Raw genomic sequence first — 19,443 nt, forward strand, 5'->3', positions numbered from 1 at the left:
TGTACGGATCTGTCACATGAATTACCTTCCACAGATATCTCGGAGTCAAGTACCAGAAATTCGTTGTGTCTGTCACTTGTCTGTTGGTAAAGAGCCCAGCCTTTGATACAACTTCCTTTTTTATCCGTTTTCCCCTGTATTGTGGTCATGTCGTGGAAACCTTATTAATGTTGCTCAGGTTTTCAACTAATATATCGAAACTCCACTACTGGCAGTGGACAGCAGAGAATCCACCGCGGGGGAGAAAACGGGTGCCGATCCTGTTAAGCTGCTCCAGTCCCCCACTGGCATCGGGATCGTGGTTCATGCCCCACACTAGCCGAGCGCCATACTCTCTGGTCCTCTAGGCCGGGAATCACATGGGTGAGAATTGGTGCAGGTCCTGACAAGAGTGGCCCTGATGCGGTGGGTCAAGGGAGTAACTCTTTAAGGGAGTTGCCCCCAAAGTTCATTGGAGGACCACCCTCCCACCCCCCCACAATGCAAGACGTGCCAACCTCCCTCCCCACCGCCCACCAGAGACCCGCGAACTGACAGAAAGCGCTTAACTCTCTTTGATGTGGTCCAGGAGCTGTCAATCATAGCTTGATGTTTATCAGCATTGTGGTTAGTTTCCCAGCTGACTACTTCAAAGTTATTCAACCCTGAAGGGAGATGAGTGGAACAATGCTGACAGCTGGGGGGGTGTGGAAGCTGTCAATCGCAGCCTAGTGAAATCAATATCAAAGAGAAATGAATGAAAGGCTTGCAGATCAAAGGTCTGAGGGGGTTTAAAACCAGCTGACTTGTTTTCTCTTTCCAGGAATTGTCAGGTGCTGCTTCCTGCATTGTAGCCAGCAGGTGTATTGCCCAGGTGAGCGTTAAAGCAGTGGCTTTCTTCACTGCCTCTGGGCTGATTCTCCAGTTCCCCACCCGCGTGTTTCACGGCGGCGCACATTCGCTGGTGGCGACATTCTATTTTCCCGACGCTTGTCAATGTGATTTCCCATTGTAACGACCCACGCCATCAGGAAACCCGTGGGCGGGGGTGCGCTGCCGGCGGGAAAAGGGAATCCCGACGACCAAAGAATTCCAGCCTCTGTCTGGACAGCCCTCTAGCTTCCCGACAGCGGTCTCTCTTCTGGGGGGTTTCCAGACAGGCGTTTCTTTAACGAGGGGGTCTCTTGTGGCGGGGGATGACCCAGAAAAACCTGGTGAGTCGGGGGCTGAATTGCATTGCTGGGGTGGGTGGGAGGGGGGGGGGGGATGCTAAATTATGTTGCAGAGGAGCCGGCTGCCCCGCTGGGCTCCGGGCCTGTGCACTTCCGGATCCACCTGAGGTGGCAGCACATGCCAGACATTATCAACCTAAAAGCCAGTGGCGGCCGGCATTTTTAATAGCCGGTCGCGGCCGTTGGGTGCTTCTCCCGCGATCGGGGACGCCATGACTGATTGCCCTAACATTGAAAAAGCCTGCTCCACTGAAATCACATCCTTCCTATAGTGTGGTGACCACAACTGTGCACAATACTCTAGCTGTGGCCTAACGAGCATTTTGTCGAGCTCCATCATAACCTCCCTGCTCTTATTTTAGCACAGTGGGCTAAACAGCTGGCTTGTAATGCAGAACAACGCCAGCAGCGCAGGTTCAATTCCCGTACCAGCCTCCCCGAACAGGCGCCGGAATGTGGCTTCATTGAAGCCTACTTGTGACAATAAGCGATTATTAGCATTAGTATAGTCTATTCATCAGCAAATGAAGACAAGTATCCCATATGCTTTCTTAACCACCTCATCTACCCATCCTGCTGCCTTCCGGGATTGATGGACACCCCAAGGTCCCTCTGGTCCTCTGTACTTCCCAGCATCCTATCATTCATTGTGTATTTCTTTGTCTCGTCAGTCCTCCCAAAATGCATCACCTCACACTTTTCAGGGTTAAATTCCATTTGCCACTGTTTTGCCCATCTGACCAGCCCAGTCCAAATGGCCTCCTTCTGTGCTGTAGCAATATAGGTTTTAACCGAGTGTCTTAAAGGAGGACAAAGAGGTGAAGAAAATACCAGAGATTGGGGCCCAGGTAGCTGAAGGCACGGCCACTTACAGCGTCAAGGTTTGATTTAACCCACGAGGCAGAGTTGACAGAGTAAGATTCTGCTTTATCTTCATGAGCACTGTTTACGATTCTACCTTCATGATAAAGCGTGTGCATCGCTTTGCGTGAGGAAACCTCTCAGAGACAGAGAGGGTTATTGCAGACACAGTTAGATACCAAGAGGGGAGAGTCGCTACACCGAGGATGGGATAAATGGCCTTTCGTCATCTTTGATTGTTCTGAGTGGGGTTACAATGGACAGAGATGAATGCAGCAGGGGGCAGACAAAAGAGCAAGCTTGAAGATTTCGGGAAAACAATGGTTCCCGCTGATCTGGGAGGGGAGGAACTTTAGAAGTTTCAGGTGACAGCGGGGATAATAGCACAGGCAGAGCTGGTGTCATTGAGCATAGAGCAGTGATCAATTCAAAAGGTCTGTGGCAGCCAGGTCACAAAGGCAGCAAAAAACCAGAAGCCGTTATTTTCATGCGAAGATCACTGACAAGCATGGAGAGGCAGAAGGAATAAATCAGGGGAAAAATAGCAGAGGTTGAGGCAATAATGTGGAAAATATCCCCATGAGTCACTGCCACAGAAACTTATGGCACTTCTCAATCTAGCGAGATGCTTTAATGTCTGGAGATGTACACTGGTAAATGTTAGTCTGCGTACCACAGGCACAGCACGAAAGAATCCCAATCCCATGGGAAAAGTGATCCTACAGCTATAGAATCGGCATCACTCCTTTCTTATCAATCTGTGAATCGGGTCAAAAAAACAGGTTCATGCAGGAGAGATGCAGTCTGATTCTGGGCTGTGCCGAGATGGCTAGCAATGCAACAACAATTTATATCTCGAGTGCCTTTAGCATCGAGAAATGTCCCAAGGTGCCTCACAGGAAAATATCACAATGAGCCACAGAGGGAGATCTTCAGTCAGGTGGCCAAAAGCTTGGTCAATAATACTACTAACAATAATCTTTATTGTCACAAGTAGGCTTACATTAACACTGCAATGAAGTTACTGTGAGAATCCCCTCGTCACCACATTCCGGCGCCTGTTCGGGTCACAGAGGGAGAATTCAGAATGTCCAATTCACCTAACAGTACGTCTTTCCGGATTTATGGGAGGAAACCGGAGCACCCGGAGGAAGCCCACGCAGACACGGGGAGAACGTGTAGATTCCGCACAGACAGTGACCCAAGTCGGAATCGAACCAGGGACCCTGGCGCTGCGAAGCAACAATGCTAACCATTGTGCTACCATGCCGCCCCAGGTAGGTTTTAAGGAACGTCTTGAAGGAAGAAAGTGAGGTAGCGAGAGGGTGGCGAGGTTTAGCGACGGAATTCCAGAGCTTGGGGCCCGACCAGCTGAAGGCACGGCCGTCAATGGTTTCAGCGTTTACAATTGAGAACGCACTAGAAGGCCAGATTTTGAGGAGTGCAGAGATCTCGGAGGGTTGTAGAGGTTGGAGGACGTTACAAAGAGAAGGAGGGGTGAGGCCATGGGGGGATTTGAAAACAGGGATGAGAATTTTAAAATCAAGACGTTGATTGACTGGGAGCCGGTGTCAGTGAGCACAGGGGGTGAGAGGGGAACAGGGTTTGGCGCAAGTTACGACAAGAGCAGCAGAGTTTTGGATGATCTCAAGTTTATTGAGGGTAGAATGTGGGAGACCAGCCAGGAATGTGTTGGAATAGTCGAGTCCGGAGTTAACTAAGGCGTGGACGAGGGTTTCAGCTGAGCTGAGGCAGGGGCGGGGTCAGGCGACAATACGGAGGTGGAAATAAACGGTCTTTCTGACGACGCAAATACGAGGCCAGAAGTTTATCTCAGGGTCCCCAAGGTCCATGTTCAATGCTTACGGATGAACGAATTGACAGGCAGGAAAAGGCTGTGGAGGGTAGCATCGGCAAAGAGTGAAATTCCTACAGGAGGAAGGCGGGTGGGGGAAAAGTACTGGCAAAGAAAATTGGCGAGAGGGAAAATAGGACAAGCAAAAGACAATAAGAAAACAATTCCGTTAATGTCGAGCCAGTGCATTGGAAACAAATCTAACATCCTTTTATTGCCTGTAGTACAGTAAGCTGGGGGTTTATCTACATGGAGCAGAAACACATGGTTTAATTAGAAAGAAGTTGTTTAATATTGCATTAAGGTTCATGCTGAATACCGATTTCTCTCTGCTTTGTTCTCATGAATAAGTGTGACATTGTTTGGCATTGACAGAACAATGTTACTGATCGAAAGATGCCACTGTGCTTTAAGCTCCAGGAGTATGAATAGCTGGGACTAATATACCATCAAAAATACTTTTCAAATGGAAAATTAGTATTTCCACACAGGGAAGAGATTGCGTTTATTTTGTAAATCATGTCACTAATTTCACTCGAGATTGTTAATATCTGGCCCATGAGCTTGGGTGGTTTATGAATTTAGCCATCATTTACAGCTCGGCCCTCCCACTCTCAATCTATTTCGCAGTCACCACCCTCTCGACAGTGAACCACGCACAAGGGGAATTCGAGCTTGTACAACAGAGAAGGTTGTTTTTCCAAAAATGGGATGATGGTGGGCAGAAGTCTCCCCACTAATATTTGCATGCTCAAAATGTTCTCGGAACGATAGAATCCATAGAACCCCGACAGCAGAGGCAGATCATTCGGCCCATTGAGTCTGCACTGACCCTCCGAAAGAGCACTCTGCCGAAGCTCACTGCCCTATCCCTGTAACTCTGAGCATTGATCATGGCCAATCCACCGGACCTGCACATCTTTGGACACTAAGGCACAATTTAGCACGGCCAATCCACCTAACCTGCACATCTTTGGACACTAAGGGACAATTTAACATGGCCAATCCACCTAACCTGCACATCTTTGGACACTAAGGGACAATTTATCATGGCCAATCCACCTAACCAGCACATCTTTGGACACTAAGGGACAATTTAACATGGCCAATCCACCTAACCTGCACATCTTTGGACACTAAGGGACAATTTATCATGGCCAATCCACCTAACCTGCACATCTTTGGACACTGAGGGACAATTTAACATGGCCAATCCACCAAACCTGCACATCTTTGGACACTAAGGGACAATTTAACATGGCCAATCCATCTAACCTGCACTTCTTTGGACACTAAGGGACAATTTAGCATGGCTAATCCACCTAACATAAGAACATAAGAACTAGGAGCAGGAGTAGGCCACGTGGCCCCTCGAGCCTGCTCCACCATTCAATGAGATCATGGCTAATCTTTTGTGGACTCAGCTCCACCTTCCGGCCCGAACACCATAACCCTTAATCCCTTTATTCTTCAAAAAACTATCTATCTTTATCTTAAAAACATTTAATGAATGAGCCTCTACTGCTTCACTGGGCAAGGAATTCCATAGATTCACAACCCTTTGGGTGAAGAAGCATGGTTAATCCACCTAACCTGCTCATCTTTGGACACTAAGGGACAATTTATCATGGCCAATCCACCTAACCTGCACATCTTCGGACACTAAGGGACATTTTATCATGGCCAATCCACCTAACCTGTACATCTTTGGACACTAAGGGACAATTTATCATGGCCAATTCACCTAACCTGTACATCTTTGGACACTAAGGGACAATTTAACATGGCCAATCCACCTAACCTGCACATCTTTGGACACTAAGAGACAATTTAACATGGCCAATCCACCTAACCTGTACATCTTTGGACACTAAGGGACAATTTAACATGGCCAATCCACCTAACCTGCACATCTTTGGACACTAAGGGACAATTTAGCATGGCCAATCCACCTAACCTGCACATCTTTGGACACTAAGGGGCAATTTAGCATGGCCAATCCACCTAACCTGCACATCTTTGGACACTAAGGGACAATTTAACATGGCCAAACCACCTAACCTACACATCTTTGGACACTATGGGGCAATTTAACATGGCCAATCCACCTAACCTACACATCTTTGGACACTAAGGGACAATTTAATGTTGCCAATCCACCTAACCTACACATCTTTGGACGCTAAGGGGCAATTTAGCATGGCCAATCCACCTAACCTACACATCTTTGGACACTAAGGGACAATTTAACATGGCCAAACCACCTAACCTACACATCTTTGGACACTATGGGGCAATTTAACATGGCCAATCCACCTAACCTACACATCTTTGGACACTAAGGGACAATTTTACGTCGCCAATCCACCTAACCTACACAGCTTTGGACACTAAGGGGCAATTTAGCATGGCCAATCCACCTAACCTGTACATCTTTGGACTGTGGGAGGAAACCGGAGCACCCGGAGGACACCTATGCAGATACGGGGAGAACGTGTAAACTCCACAGACTGTCACCCGAGGCCAGTATTGAACCTGCGACCCTGGCACTGTGAGGCAGCTGTGCTAACCGTTGCGCCATCCTTAATTAGTGGGAAGGCATCTGATGCTTTTTCACTTTCGTGCAGTTTGACCATTATCGAGGCAAATTTCGGCATGAACCTCAATCTCGTTAAAAGCGTTTGGAAAGGCAAAGAGGGCTGGATTCTCCGCACCCCGACGCCAAAATCGCGTTCGGCGATGGGGTGGAGAATCCGTTTTCCCGCACAAAATCGGGACCGGCTCCGCGATTCTCCGTCCCCCGAAAAGCGGCGTACTCCTACGCCGAGTATCCACCGCCTGAGGCCATTGCCTGAGGCCCGCCCCGCTATTCCCCGTCCCCGACCGGCCGAATTCCCGACGGCGTGGCTCTAATCTGGTCCTGCCGTTCGGGAAACTCGCGAGGCGGCTGCGGACTCAGTCCGGGGCCGCCACAGTCGGGGAAGGTCCGATTGGAGGGCAGGGAGGGCTTCATTCGGGACAGGGGGCTATGTGTGCGGGCGGTCCGGGGCAGGTGAGCGGCCGATGCGAGGCACTATTTCGGCGGTCCAGGTCCGCGGGCTGAGTCCGCCATGGAGCACGGCGTGGCCGCGCCGTGCGCATGCGCGACCTCTGACCCGGAAGTGTGGGGAGCCGTATCGGCAGCTAGAGCTGCGAGCTCTATGACAGCTGCCTGCTAGCCCCCTGCAAGACGGTGAATCTGTGGCCTTTTGACGCCAGTTTTCCTGGCGAAAAAGACCACAGTTTTCCCGACGGCGTGGGGACATAGTCCCAAAAATGGAGATTCCAGCCCAGGGAGTTTCGAAAGAGACATTTCATTCCCACTCTTGGACCAGAATCACAGGTTTGTTGGAATGCTGTAAAAAAGCCCAGTGTGAACATTCCACCCCAGCAAGCAGTGTCAGCCATGGCTCGGTCTGGAGCACTCGCTCCTCTAGAAGGGCAAAAGTTTGCAGTTCAAGTCCCACTCTAGAGACGTGAGTCCAGAAATCTAGGTTAGTGCTCGAATGCAGTATTGAGGAGGTCAGTCTTGTGGAGGAGATGTTCAACTGAGCTGCCTGCTCTCTCATCAGGACATAAAAGAGCACATGTGCTATTTCAAAGTCAAGCAGGAGAATTCTGGGGTCCTCGCCAATGTTTATCCCTCAAAACAACATCACCAAAGCAAATTATCTGGTCATGATCAAATTGCTGTTTCCGCTGTACAAAAGCTGTATAACTGATGTTTTACACTCAGCTGTAACATGGTTTTGCTTCACAACTTTACAGTTCTAATCATATAAATCTGGAGCCAGCGCCCAATCTGACTCCCAAGCAAAGCAGAGTGAGGTTCCCTGAAGGGGCAAGGGGTCCATTCCACACAACTGAAGTAAGGTGACATTGGTAGTTCAGGCATCAGGTGCCTGGCACCCTGAGGAATGGTGAATGGCAACTTCTTGCCTCATTTGCCCGAAAGGAAGCTTCTGTTTTCACTTTTTTGAGACAAATCCCGGGCGGGATTCTCCGACCCCGGGCCGGGTTGGATAATCACTGGGGGTGGGGGGTGGCGTGATTCACACAACGGCGTTCGACACCGGTCCGCCGATTCTCCGGTCACCGGAGAATCGGCGCCATTGGCGCCGGTGCAGCGCCAGTTGGGGGCCGCTCTACACGGCTCCCCCTCCTCCTGGCGATTCTCCCCGCGCGTTGGGCCGAGTGGCCGCCGAGATCGGCCGAGTCCCGCCAGTGCCGCTCACATGTGGTCCTACCCAGCGGGACCTCGCCGTTCATCCTGTGGGAGGGGGGGCGGCCTGGTGGGGGGGTGAAGTGTTGGGTACTCTGCTACACAGACGAGCCAACACGGTTGCGAATGGTACAACGCTGTTTTATTTCAAACATCTATTTACAGTGGTAAAATGTTTACTGAGGTTCGATCATGACCCTTGATTCTGTGGACTTATTCCTAATTCTATCGTGTCGTGGCACTCAGCACATGGTGGATGTCTGAGTGGCTTGTAATGAGGTCTGTGCCCTGAGCCGTCTCCTGTTCGAGTGCCTAGGAAGTGTTGTGTTCCCTGTTTTGTACTGTGTATGCTCTTGCCTGTGATTGGCTGTCGTGTGTGTTGATTGGTCCATTGATCTGTCCATCAGTATGTTTGTATGAATGTGCTATGATGTTAACCTGAATATCATGACATCCCCCCTTTTTTACAAGAACATGTGCCTACGTGGTCATAAATAGAGATGTGGGGCGAAATTCTCCGTTATCGGCGGAAAGTCCGCCGATCGGCGCAAAAAACGGCGCAAATCCGACTTGCGTCACGTCGGAAAAATGGGTCGATAGTCTCCGGCCCGAAATGGGCTAGCAGCGACGTAACGGGATCCGCGCTTGCGCAGTGGTTCACGCCGTGCAGCGTCATACGCGCCGCACGGCGTGACGGCTCATAAGGCCGCGCTGCTCCCCCCCACCCGACCGCAACACCCGACCGCAACACCCGACTGGATGGCTGGCCGTCGCTCAGCCCCGAGGTTCGAGTCACGCGATGTGGAGGCGCTCCTGGACGCGGTGGAGCAGAGGAGGGACGCCCTGTATCCCGGGCACGGCCGCAGAGTTGCCCCACGCCACAGCCGGCGTCTGTGGAGGGAAGTGGCAGAGGCTGTCACCGCTGTGGCCCTGACACCACGGACAGGCACCCAGTGCCACAAGAAGGTGAACGACCTCGTCAGAGCAGGCAGGGTGAGCCTCCCCCATATCACCCCCACCCCCATATCCCCCCTCCCCCATATCCCCCCTCCCCCATATCCCCATATCCCCCCTCCCCCATATCCCCCCCTCCCCCATATCCCCCCCTCCCCCATATCCCCCCCTCCCCATATCCCCCCCTCCCCCATACCCCCCCTCACCCATATCACCCCCTCCCCCATATCCCCAAGTGAATCCAGCCCGAACCTTAACCTCTGCAATGCACGCGCAACCGATGGCGTGCATTCATATACCAGCCTAACACTGTTGCCTTTTACCCCTGCCACCCCCCCCCCCCACCAGGAAAAGCGCGCACACAACAATAGGGAGCATGTGAGGACTGGAGGAGGGCCCGCTGATGAGAGGCCACTGACCGAACACGAGGAAAGGGCCCTGGAACTGGCTGGCGGACCTGAGGACCGGGAGGTTGCTGATGCAGAGGTCGGGGGCGTTGTAGCAAGTGAGCCACCGACAGCCCGTCCCCATATCCCCCCTCCCCTATATCCCCCTCCCCCGTATCACCTGATCACTGCCTGATGTCTAACCATGCATGCTTCATTGTGTATCGCAGGACCAAACGTCCAGGCACCCATCCCCGCAGATGCAGACCGCCCGCAGGATGCCCCTCGGAGGCCACGGGAGACGGAGAGACCCGCACCCTCCAGCATGCGACGCCCGCAGGATGCCCCTCGAACACCACGGGAGACGGAGAGACCTGGAGCAACAGGGAGACGACCACCCAGCGATGAGGGGGGCAGCCAAAGGCCCCCGTCACATCCGAGCCAGGACACCACTACCCAGGACACCACTACCCAGGACACCACTACCCAGGACACCACTACCCAGGACACCACTACCCAGGACACCACTACCCGGGACACCACTACCCGGGACACCACTACCCGGGACAGCAGTACCCGGGACAGCACTACCCAGGAAGACAAAATACCGGACAGTGACACAGAGTGGATGGGTGGAGGCGAACCCCCACCCCAAAGTGCCATGGACTCAGAGTGGGACGAAGAGCACGACACAACGCCACTGCTGTCACCAACACCCTCCACCATCGCAGAAACACTCACCTCGGTTTGGCACTTTAGTGATGAGGCGTCTGGTACACTCACTGGTGCGCACAACACAGCCGTCCCGGTACAGCAGGTGGAGGTAGGAGCAGCAGAGGGGCCGGGCGGTCGGAGGGCAGCCCAGCCCAAGCGAACATCTGCCGCCCAGATGGATCCCGGGTTCCTGGAGTTACCACACCCACACATAGATCCGATGCAACCACCGACCCGGAGACAAGCGAAGAGGGTGACGGGCGGCTTGCGGCGGCTGCGGTCGCAGGTGGAGGGGTCCACCCGCGTCCAGGAGCTGGGAGTGGTGCCGGTCATGCGTGCCACCCAGGCCGACACCGCACGGGTGGCATCCGCGGTGGAGGCAATGGGTGCGACGGTGTCAGACATGGGGAACGGTTTGCAAGGCCTGGGGCTTTCCGTGCAGGCGGCGTCTGTGGCCCAGGAAATGGCTGCCCTCTCACAGGAGGCCATGAGCCAGTGCCAGCGCCAGATGGCAGAGGCGCTCAACGCCATAGCCCAGTCTCAGCAGGCCATGGCCCAGTCTCTGCAGGCCATCGCTGAGGGCATCGGCGCCAGTGGCCATGTGCGAGCCGGCGTCGCACTGTCACAGACAGGGTTTGCCAACACCCTGGGCTCCATGGCTGCAAACCTGCAGACCCCTGTCGATACCAGCACGGGCCTCTAGGACTGGCAGCGCCAGATGTCGGGGGGGCGTCGGATGGCCAGTCCGTTCGCATCCCCCACCCGTGTAGAGGCCTGGGGGCCATCGGGCACCCCGAGGGAGGAGGAGGTGGTGTGGTCCGTCCCGGCTCCCTCTGTAGGGGAGGTCCCGGTACACCGCGACACCTCGGACTCCCCCCCTTCCGTCCCAGGTGCATCGGGTGGGCAACGGGCAGGACAGGCTGGCAGCTCGCCATCCCAGTCGCCCGGGCCGCAGCCTGGCCCATCTAGACCAGGACGCCCCAGGAAACGGCCGCCAAAGGGATCCCGTGTCAGAGGGCAGGAATCGCAGGAGTCCACCTCCAGTTCTGCTGTACCGTCTGGGGAACCACGTAGACGTAGTCAAAGGGCCCGTAAGGCCAAACAATTAGACACTGAGTAAGTTGGCACGGGTGCAGGGCACAGATGAGTTTTAGGGGCTAGGGCACGTGCATGAACTCCTTTGGTTATTAAAGTCAATGTTACACCTACAGAAGCTGCCTTTGTGCTCTGTCCAAAGTGTGCGGGGGTGTCATGTACGTTGAGCGCAAGTGTGTGTGTGAGGGGTGGTCTTACTTCAGCCCCAGGTGAGTCTGCCCCCTTCCCCCTGGGCCGCCATCAACATCCCCCGGGCAGAGGACGGGACCATGCGCTGCAGTGTCACAGCCGCATGCAGGGATGGTCCGGGTGGATGGTGGTACTGTGGCCATGGGTCAGACATAGTCCAACGATGTAGAGCCAGGAGCTCACCGCAGGGCGGGTTGTCATCATCCTCCATGGCCTGCGATAGACACGCGTCCACCCGCAACTGTGTGAGCCCGGCCCGTTGTGCCGCAGGTGTATCGGCAATGGGGGGGGGGTGGTGTGCACGCGGGTGGGGTGGGTGGGGTTGGGGAGGGGGGTGAGGGTGCTGGGTGGGTGGATGGGTGGGGGGTGGGGGTGGTCGGCTGTTGCCATGGTGTGCGGTCTGTGGCCATACTACCCGATTCCCACGCCCATCTAGTCAGTGAAGCGGGCGTCTATCAGTCTGTCCCGTGCCCGCTGGGCCAGCCGGTAACGGTGGACAGCCACCCGCCTGTGTCTACCCCGTCTGCCCTGACCATTACCCCCATCCCCCTCATCTGGGGAGGACTGCGCCTCTTCCTGCTGCTCCTCCACTCCGCCCTCCTCTGCCTGTGGCACATCGCCCCTCTGTTGGGCTATGTTGTGCAGGACGCAGCACACCACAATGATGCGGCCGACCCTATCTGACCAAAACTGGAGGGCGCCCCCAGAGAGGTCCAGGCACCTGAAACGCATCTTCAGCACGCCAAAGCACCTCTCTATCACTCCCCTTGTCGCTACATGGGCATCATTGTAGCGGTTCTCCGCCTCATTGCGTGGCCTCCGTATAGGCGTCATCAGCCACGATCGCAATGGGTAGCCCCTGTCGCCCAGCAACCAGCCCCTCAGCCGGGGATGGCGTCCCTCGTACATGCCGGGGATGGATGACCGCGACAACACGAATGAGTCGTGTACACTGCCTGGGTGACGGGCGCAGTCGTGCAGGATCATCATGCGGTGGTCGCAGACCACCTGTACGTTCATCGAATAGGTCCCCTTCCTATTAGTGAACACGGCCCTGTTATCTGCAGGTGGCCGCACGGCGACGTGCATCCCATCGATCGCGCCCTGGACCATGGGGAACCCGGCCACGGCAGAGAAGCCCACGGCCCGGGCATCTTGGCTGGCCCGGTCCACGGGGAAGCGGATGTAGCGGTGCGCCATGGCATATAGGGCATCTGTCACTGCCCGGATGCACCGGTGCACCGATGTCTGCGATATGCCGGACAGGTCGCCACTCGGTGCCTGGAATGACCCCGTTGCATAAAAGATCAGGGCCACCGTAACCTTGACGGACATGGGGAGAGGGTGTCACCCGCCAGTGCCACGCGGTGACAGGTGTGCCAGCAGGTGGCAGATGTGTGCCACGGTTTCCCGGCTCATCCGGAGTCTCCTCCTGCATTCCCGGTCCGTGAGGTCCTGGTATGACTGCCTGGGCCGGTACACACGGGGCGCCCTCGGGTGCCTCCGTTGCCGTGGGGCCGCGACGTCCTCCTCCCCCTCCTCGTCCTGTCGGTCAGGTGTCCCTCCAGCCTGGGCGGCTGCCGCCTGCCCCTCTGCAGCAGCCTGCGCCGCCTCTCTGGCACGCTCCTCCTCCTCCTCATCCAGGGCAACATAGACATGAGCGGCTGCCGCCACGGCGGCCAACATCGCTGGATGATCTGAAAACATGACGGCCTGGTGGGGGAGGGGAACGACGACATGTCATCATTGCCCATATCCCCTCCTCCCCCCAGCCAGGTGGCATGGACCGCATGGGTCCAACTGTTGGAGGCTGGCACCTGGCCAGGTGGACCAACTCACTTGCCCTCCCATCCCCCTCCCCTCCCCAGCAGGGACCCCCCCCCCCTCCCCGGCACGGACCCCCCCCCCAAACTCCACCCCGGCACGGACACCCCCATCCCCCTCCCCGGCACGGACCCCCCCCCAACCTCCACCCCGGCACGGACCCCCCCCCCAACCTCCACCCCGGCACGGACACCCCCATCCCGCTCCCCGGCACGGACCCCCCCCCCCAACCTCCACCCCGGCACGGACCACCCCCCATCCCCCTCCCCGGCATGGACCCCCCCTCCCCAACCTCCACCCCGGCACGGACACCATCATCCCCCTCCCCGGCACGGACCCCCCCCCCAACCTCCACGCCGGCACGGACACCCCCAACCTCCACCCCGGCACGGACACCCCCATCCCCCTCCCCGGCACGGACCCCCCCCCCAACCTCCACCCCGGCACGGACCCCCCCCCCAACCTCCACCCCGGCACGGACCCCCCCCCCCCCCCCATCCCCCTCCCCGGCACGGACCCCCCCCCCAACCTCCACCCCGGCACGGACCCCCCCCCCAACCTCCACCCCGGCACGGACCCCCCCCCCATCCCCCTCCCCGGCACGGACCCCCCCCCAACCTCCACCCTGGCACGGACCCCCCATCCCCCTCCCCGGCACGGACCCCCCCCCCAACCTCCACCCCGGGACGGACCCCCCCCCATCCCCCTCCCCGGCACGGACCCCCCCCATCCCCCTCCCCGGCACGGACCCCCCCCCCCCCCCCACAACCTCCACCCCGGCACGGACCCCCCCATCCCCCTCCCGGCACTCCCCCGGAGCCCAGCCTATTCTAACCCCCCCCCCCCCGCAGCACACACACACACACAAGCCGAGACACACCTCTCCTCACGCATTCAGACTGCGGCCACGCCATCGCCTGCCCAGAGCCAACCCCCCAGCCCGTCACTCACCTCCACGCTGGTCGGCGTGAACCTGGAGCACAGGGTCACTCCGGTGAAAAGGAGGTTTAATTTACGTCGACGTGAACGGTCATCACGTCGACGGGACTTCGGCCCATCCGGAAGGGAGAATATCGGCAGGCCGAAAATCGGCTGCCTTGCGCAGACCCGTGACATTCTCCGCGGCAGCGGCGCCATTAACGCCCCGCCGACTTTTCTCCCTTCGGAGACTTCGGCGGGGGCGGGGGCGGGATTCACGGCGGCCAACGGCCATTCTCCGACCCTCTGGGGGGTCGGAGAATGACGCCCGTGTACCGAGTGTAGCTAAATGTGTGTGTGTGCAATATCTACAGCATGTACATGGGGCTAAACTATATACAAGGGGCGATGTCGGGTGCGACATAACAACAAGGTTGTACCATAAACAAAGAATGGGGAAATGTTGAACGACAAAATGAATTCCTGTAACGATAAGAACAGAAACATATTAACACGGTGGTAGTATGAGTTCAATGTACAAGCAGTCTCATAAGTCCAGCCTAGTAGGTGGGCGACGAATTCGGGTTGACCGTTAGGGTGGCACACCATTCATCACCCGGATTGACAGTGTTCGCTTGCAACGGCTGGTGGGTCCTGGCTGGAGACATTCGGTTCCCATCCATGACCGCAACACGGAAGGCGTCCCGGTCGTCTGTGTCACTGGTCTGGATATCGTCTGGGCACGACTCGTAATAAGGAGGCTGAATGGTCCGCACGTCCCTGTGAGGTTGTCGGAGTTGGGGAACATTGGCAGGTTGAGCTGCTAGACAGCAGGCAGCGTAGTGGCCCATCTTGCCACAGCGGAGGCATTGTCGGTTTCTTGCGGGACATTGCCGCTTTAGATGTGCGGCTCCACAGTTGTCGCACGTCGTGATGTCATGGCGTTCGTTGCGCCACTGCGCATGCGCAGTTCGGTCTTGCATCGAGCGCGCCTGCGCATCACGTCCCTCAGTGTTGCCGTAGTTTTGGGCGCGCACAAGCGCGGGAGGCCTCGAAAAGTGCGAAAAATGGCCGCCCTCATCTGGGCCGCGGGCCGGGAGGAACTCGATCGCCTGGACCCGTCCGGCCTCGTAGGACGCCTGCCTCGCCGATCCGACCGCGTAGGGGCCCTGCCGCGCCAATTCGGCTGCCTGAAATTGGGTATAGCGGCTAGTTGCGTTTTCATGCAGGACACAGGCTTCGATTGCGGAGGCTAGGGTGAGGCCTTTTATTTTTATGAGCTGCTGGCGTAGGGTGCCCGAAGTGATCCCAAAAACGATCTGGTCCCGAATCATGGAATCGGAGGTGGTGTCGTAACCGCAGGACTGCGCGAGGATGCGGAGATGCGTAAGGAATGACTGAAAGGGTTCATCCTTACCCTGCAGGCGCTGCTGGAAGAGATACCTCTCGAAGCCCTCGTTGACCTCGACATTGAAGTGTTGGTCGAGTTTGAGAAGGACCGTCTTGTACTTGGTCTTGTCCTCACCTTCCGCGAACACCAGGGAGTTGTAGACATGGATGGCGTGTTGACCTGCCGTGGAGAGGAGGATGCCGATCTTTCTGGTGTCCGAGGCGCTTTCCTTTTCGTTGGCTTCCAGAAAGAGCTGGAAGCGCTGTTTGAACAGCTTCCAATTAACGCCGAGGTTTCCAGCGATTTGCAGCGGCTGCGGTGTGCTGACGGCGTCCATGGCGCAGGATGGCAGATTCCGGAGGATTCGTACGTAGGTACCAAAGTCACTCCTGGTACCATGAAGTGTTGGGTACTCTGCTACACAGACGAACCAACACGGTTGCGAATGGTACAACGCAGTTTTATTTCAAACATCTATTTCCACTGGTAAACTGTTTACTGAGGTTCAATCATGACCCTTGAATCTGTGGACCTATTCCTAATTTTATTGTGTAGTGGCACTCAGCACATGGTGGATGTCTGAGTGGCTTGTAATGAGGTCTGTGCCCTGAGCCGTCTACTGCTCGAGTGCCCAGGAAGTGTTGTGTTCCCTGTTTTGTACTGTGTATGCTCTTGCCTGTGATTGGCTGTCGTGTTGTGTGTGTTGATTGGTCCGTTGATCTGTCCATCAGTATGTATGTATGTATGTATGTATGTGCTATGATGTTTATCTGAATATCATGACAGGGGAGGGGGATCCAACCCGGGGGGGGGGGGGGGGGCCCTCCTCCGTGGCCTGGCCCGCGATCGGAGCCTATCGATCGGTGGGCCGGCTTCTCCTGGTGGGGGCCTATGTTCCTCCGCGCCGGGCCCCTGTAGCTCTCCGCCATGTTGCATCGGGGCCGGCGCGGAGAAGAAAACTAGTGCGCATGCGTGAATTTGCGCCGGCCGCAGTGCGCATGCGCAGACCCGCGGCGCCCGTTTGATGCCGGTATCGGCAGCTGGAGCTGCGTGAGTTGCTCCAGTGTCGTGCTGGCCCCCTGTGAGGCACAGGATCGCTGATCCTGGGGGCCTGTTGACGCCGTCGTAAAACACAACAGCGTTTTCGACGGCATCAACACTTAGCCTCATAGAACATACAGGGCAGAAGGAGGCCATTCGGCCCATCGAGTCCGCGCCGATCCACTTCAGCCCTCACTTCCACCCTATCCCCGTAACCCAGTAACCCCACCCCACCTTTTTGGTTACTAAGGGCAATTTAGCACGGCCAATCCACCTAACCTGCACGTCTTTGGACTGTGGGAGGAAACCGGAGCACCCGGAGGAAACCCACGCAGACACGGGGAGAACGTGCAGACTCCGCACAGACAATCAACTGAGGCTGGAATTGAACCTGGGTCCCTGGAGCTGTCAGGCAGCAGTGCTAACCACTGTGCCACCGTGAATGATCTTATCCTCATAACGAGGCCGCATCGATATTTGGTGTTCTCCCAATCTGGAGAAATAAGTTCAATTGACTGTCTCCGGAGCTTGGTTTGGGCTGGTCTCCTCACCACATGCCAAGCGGTAGAAACCCACTACAAACTCTTCCTCCTCCCTGCACCTCACGTTTTGAAGTCCACTACAGCGCCTCTTATTCAACTTCACCTTGACCCAGGGCAACTTAGACCTTAGCTCTTCGCCAAGTGTTCTCAACATAAAAATCAATTAAGTTCAAGAAAAGGAAGTGAAGGACTGCAAAAAGCCCCCTGAAAACCGGGGACAATATTACAAGCATTGAGTGAGGTGCCTTTATTTAGTGGAGGTGACAAGTTTTGATAGAATAAATGAGGGGAACCTCTTTTCTTCATAGAATTTCGTAGAATTGACAGTGCTGAAGGAGGCCATTCAGCCCATCGAGTCTGTACCGGCCCCTGGAAAGAGCACCCTACCCAAGGTCAACACCTCCACCCCATCCCCGTAACCCAGTAACCCCCACGTAACCTTTTTTGGACACTAAGGGCAATTGATCATGGCCAATCCATCTAACCTGCACACCTTTGGACTGTGGGAGGAAACCCACGCAGACACGGGGAGGATGTGCAGACTCCACACAGACAGTGACCCAGCGGGGAATCGAAACTGGGACCCTGGCGCTGCTAAGCAACTGTGCTAACCACTGTGCTACCATGCTGCCCTTTTTTTTTAAACAACTTGTCAAAAGGGTAAGGAACCAGAGGACGCAGATTTAAGGTAATTGAGAAACAAGGTAGGTGAGAGCTGAGGAAAAATGTCTTTCTGCAGTGAGTTATTTTGACCTGGAATCCTCTGCCTCAAACGGCAACAGAAGACGATTCAATAGTAACGTTCACAAGGGAATCGGATATATACTGAATAAGAAATAAAATGCAGGGCTATCGGGAGGGGGGGGGGGGCAAAAGAATCAAAGAACGAGACTGGTTGAATATCGCCAGAGCTGGCTTAAATGGCTCCCGCTGTATTGTAAGATTCTTGATGCAATAATAATTTTTGCCCAATAATATTACTCAACACACAAGGCATCGATCGATGCTCTCTGACCATCTGTGCACCGGGACTGGGATCGTAAGAGAGTTCCTTTCACATACTCGCTGTTGTCCCATTGAATGCAATCTCGCTGGGTTGCTATAATTATTTTAATTTCTCCAACTCCCCGGCTTCATTTCTGGCAGAGTTGGCTCATAGCTAACAGCGTTGTGAATGAATTCACAGCACGTCATACCTCTGTAACCCACACTCAAATTCTATCATTGTGTCGGAGTGTAATGAGATATTTGAGTTTGACAATTACTCAGTTGAGATACACGTAGTGGAGTGATATAGCGATGAAATTGATCAACCAATTCCAGTTGCCATACTTATCTCCTCGGAAGATAAAATTATTGTTTTGAATTTGGCGTTCATCGCTTCTTGCATTGCACAGGGGAGTGGAGTCACCAACGGGAAGTGAGGAATGATAGCCACTTGTACAGCAATTGCTCATTGAAGAGGCAACACAATATTTGTGTTGCTTTTGTTACAGGTAGTATGGGAATTGAGCAATAAGAAGGGCCAGACGCAGAGTAAAGCTCCCAACAATGTGCCTGAGTCTCCCCCCTCACGTCCCCACATTGCACAGAATTACATTCCTTGTTCAATGTGACTCATCTTTCTGTCTGAGAGGTAGCTAATAAATAATAATAATCTTTATGAGTGTCACAAGTGTGTTTACATTAACACTGCAATGAAGTTACTGTGAAAATCCCCTCGTCGCCACATTCCGGCGCCTGTTCGGGTCACAGAGGGAGAATTCAGAATGTCCAATTCACCTAACAAGCACGTCTTTCGGGACTTGTGGGAGGAAACTGGAGCGCCCGGAGGAAACCCACGCAGACACGGGGAGAACGTGCAGACTCCGCACAGTGACCCAAGCCGGGAATCAAACCCGGGACCCTGGTGCTGTGAAGCAACAGTGCTAACCACTGTGCTACCATGCCGCCCATACGTATAAGCACAAAATATATGACAAATAATTCAAAATGCTGGAAATCCGGTGGACAAACCCGAAACCAAAATGTTCAGCGGAAGAATGTGCGTTTTGTGTTGTTTCCTCCTCCTGTCCTGAGTTCTGTTTCTTTTCAGGCACTTTTATGATTCATTTTTAGTCCTGATTAAATGTGACCTTGTCACGGTTCGTACCACAAAGGCCACCTGACCTGCTTTCATGTCTATTGCTGCTTCTGGTAGGG

At 55.1% G+C, this 19,443-nt stretch overlaps 1 protein-coding gene and 1 long non-coding RNA gene across 4 annotated transcripts in view; one reads left to right on the forward strand and one right to left on the reverse strand.

Moving 5' to 3' along the window:
- The window catches only part of asic1b (acid-sensing (proton-gated) ion channel 1b), a 1,118,762-nt gene that overhangs the window by 799,207 nt on the left and 300,112 nt on the right, over positions 1-19,443 (reverse strand). The window lies entirely within an intron of this gene.
- Positions 1-19,443, forward strand: part of LOC140405535 (uncharacterized) — a 51,777-nt gene that overhangs the window by 1,006 nt on the left and 31,328 nt on the right. The window lies entirely within an intron of this gene.

This window comes from Scyliorhinus torazame, chromosome X (assembly GCF_047496885.1).
Source record: "Scyliorhinus torazame isolate Kashiwa2021f chromosome X, sScyTor2.1, whole genome shotgun sequence".
Lineage (NCBI taxonomy): Eukaryota > Metazoa > Chordata > Chondrichthyes > Carcharhiniformes > Scyliorhinidae > Scyliorhinus > Scyliorhinus torazame.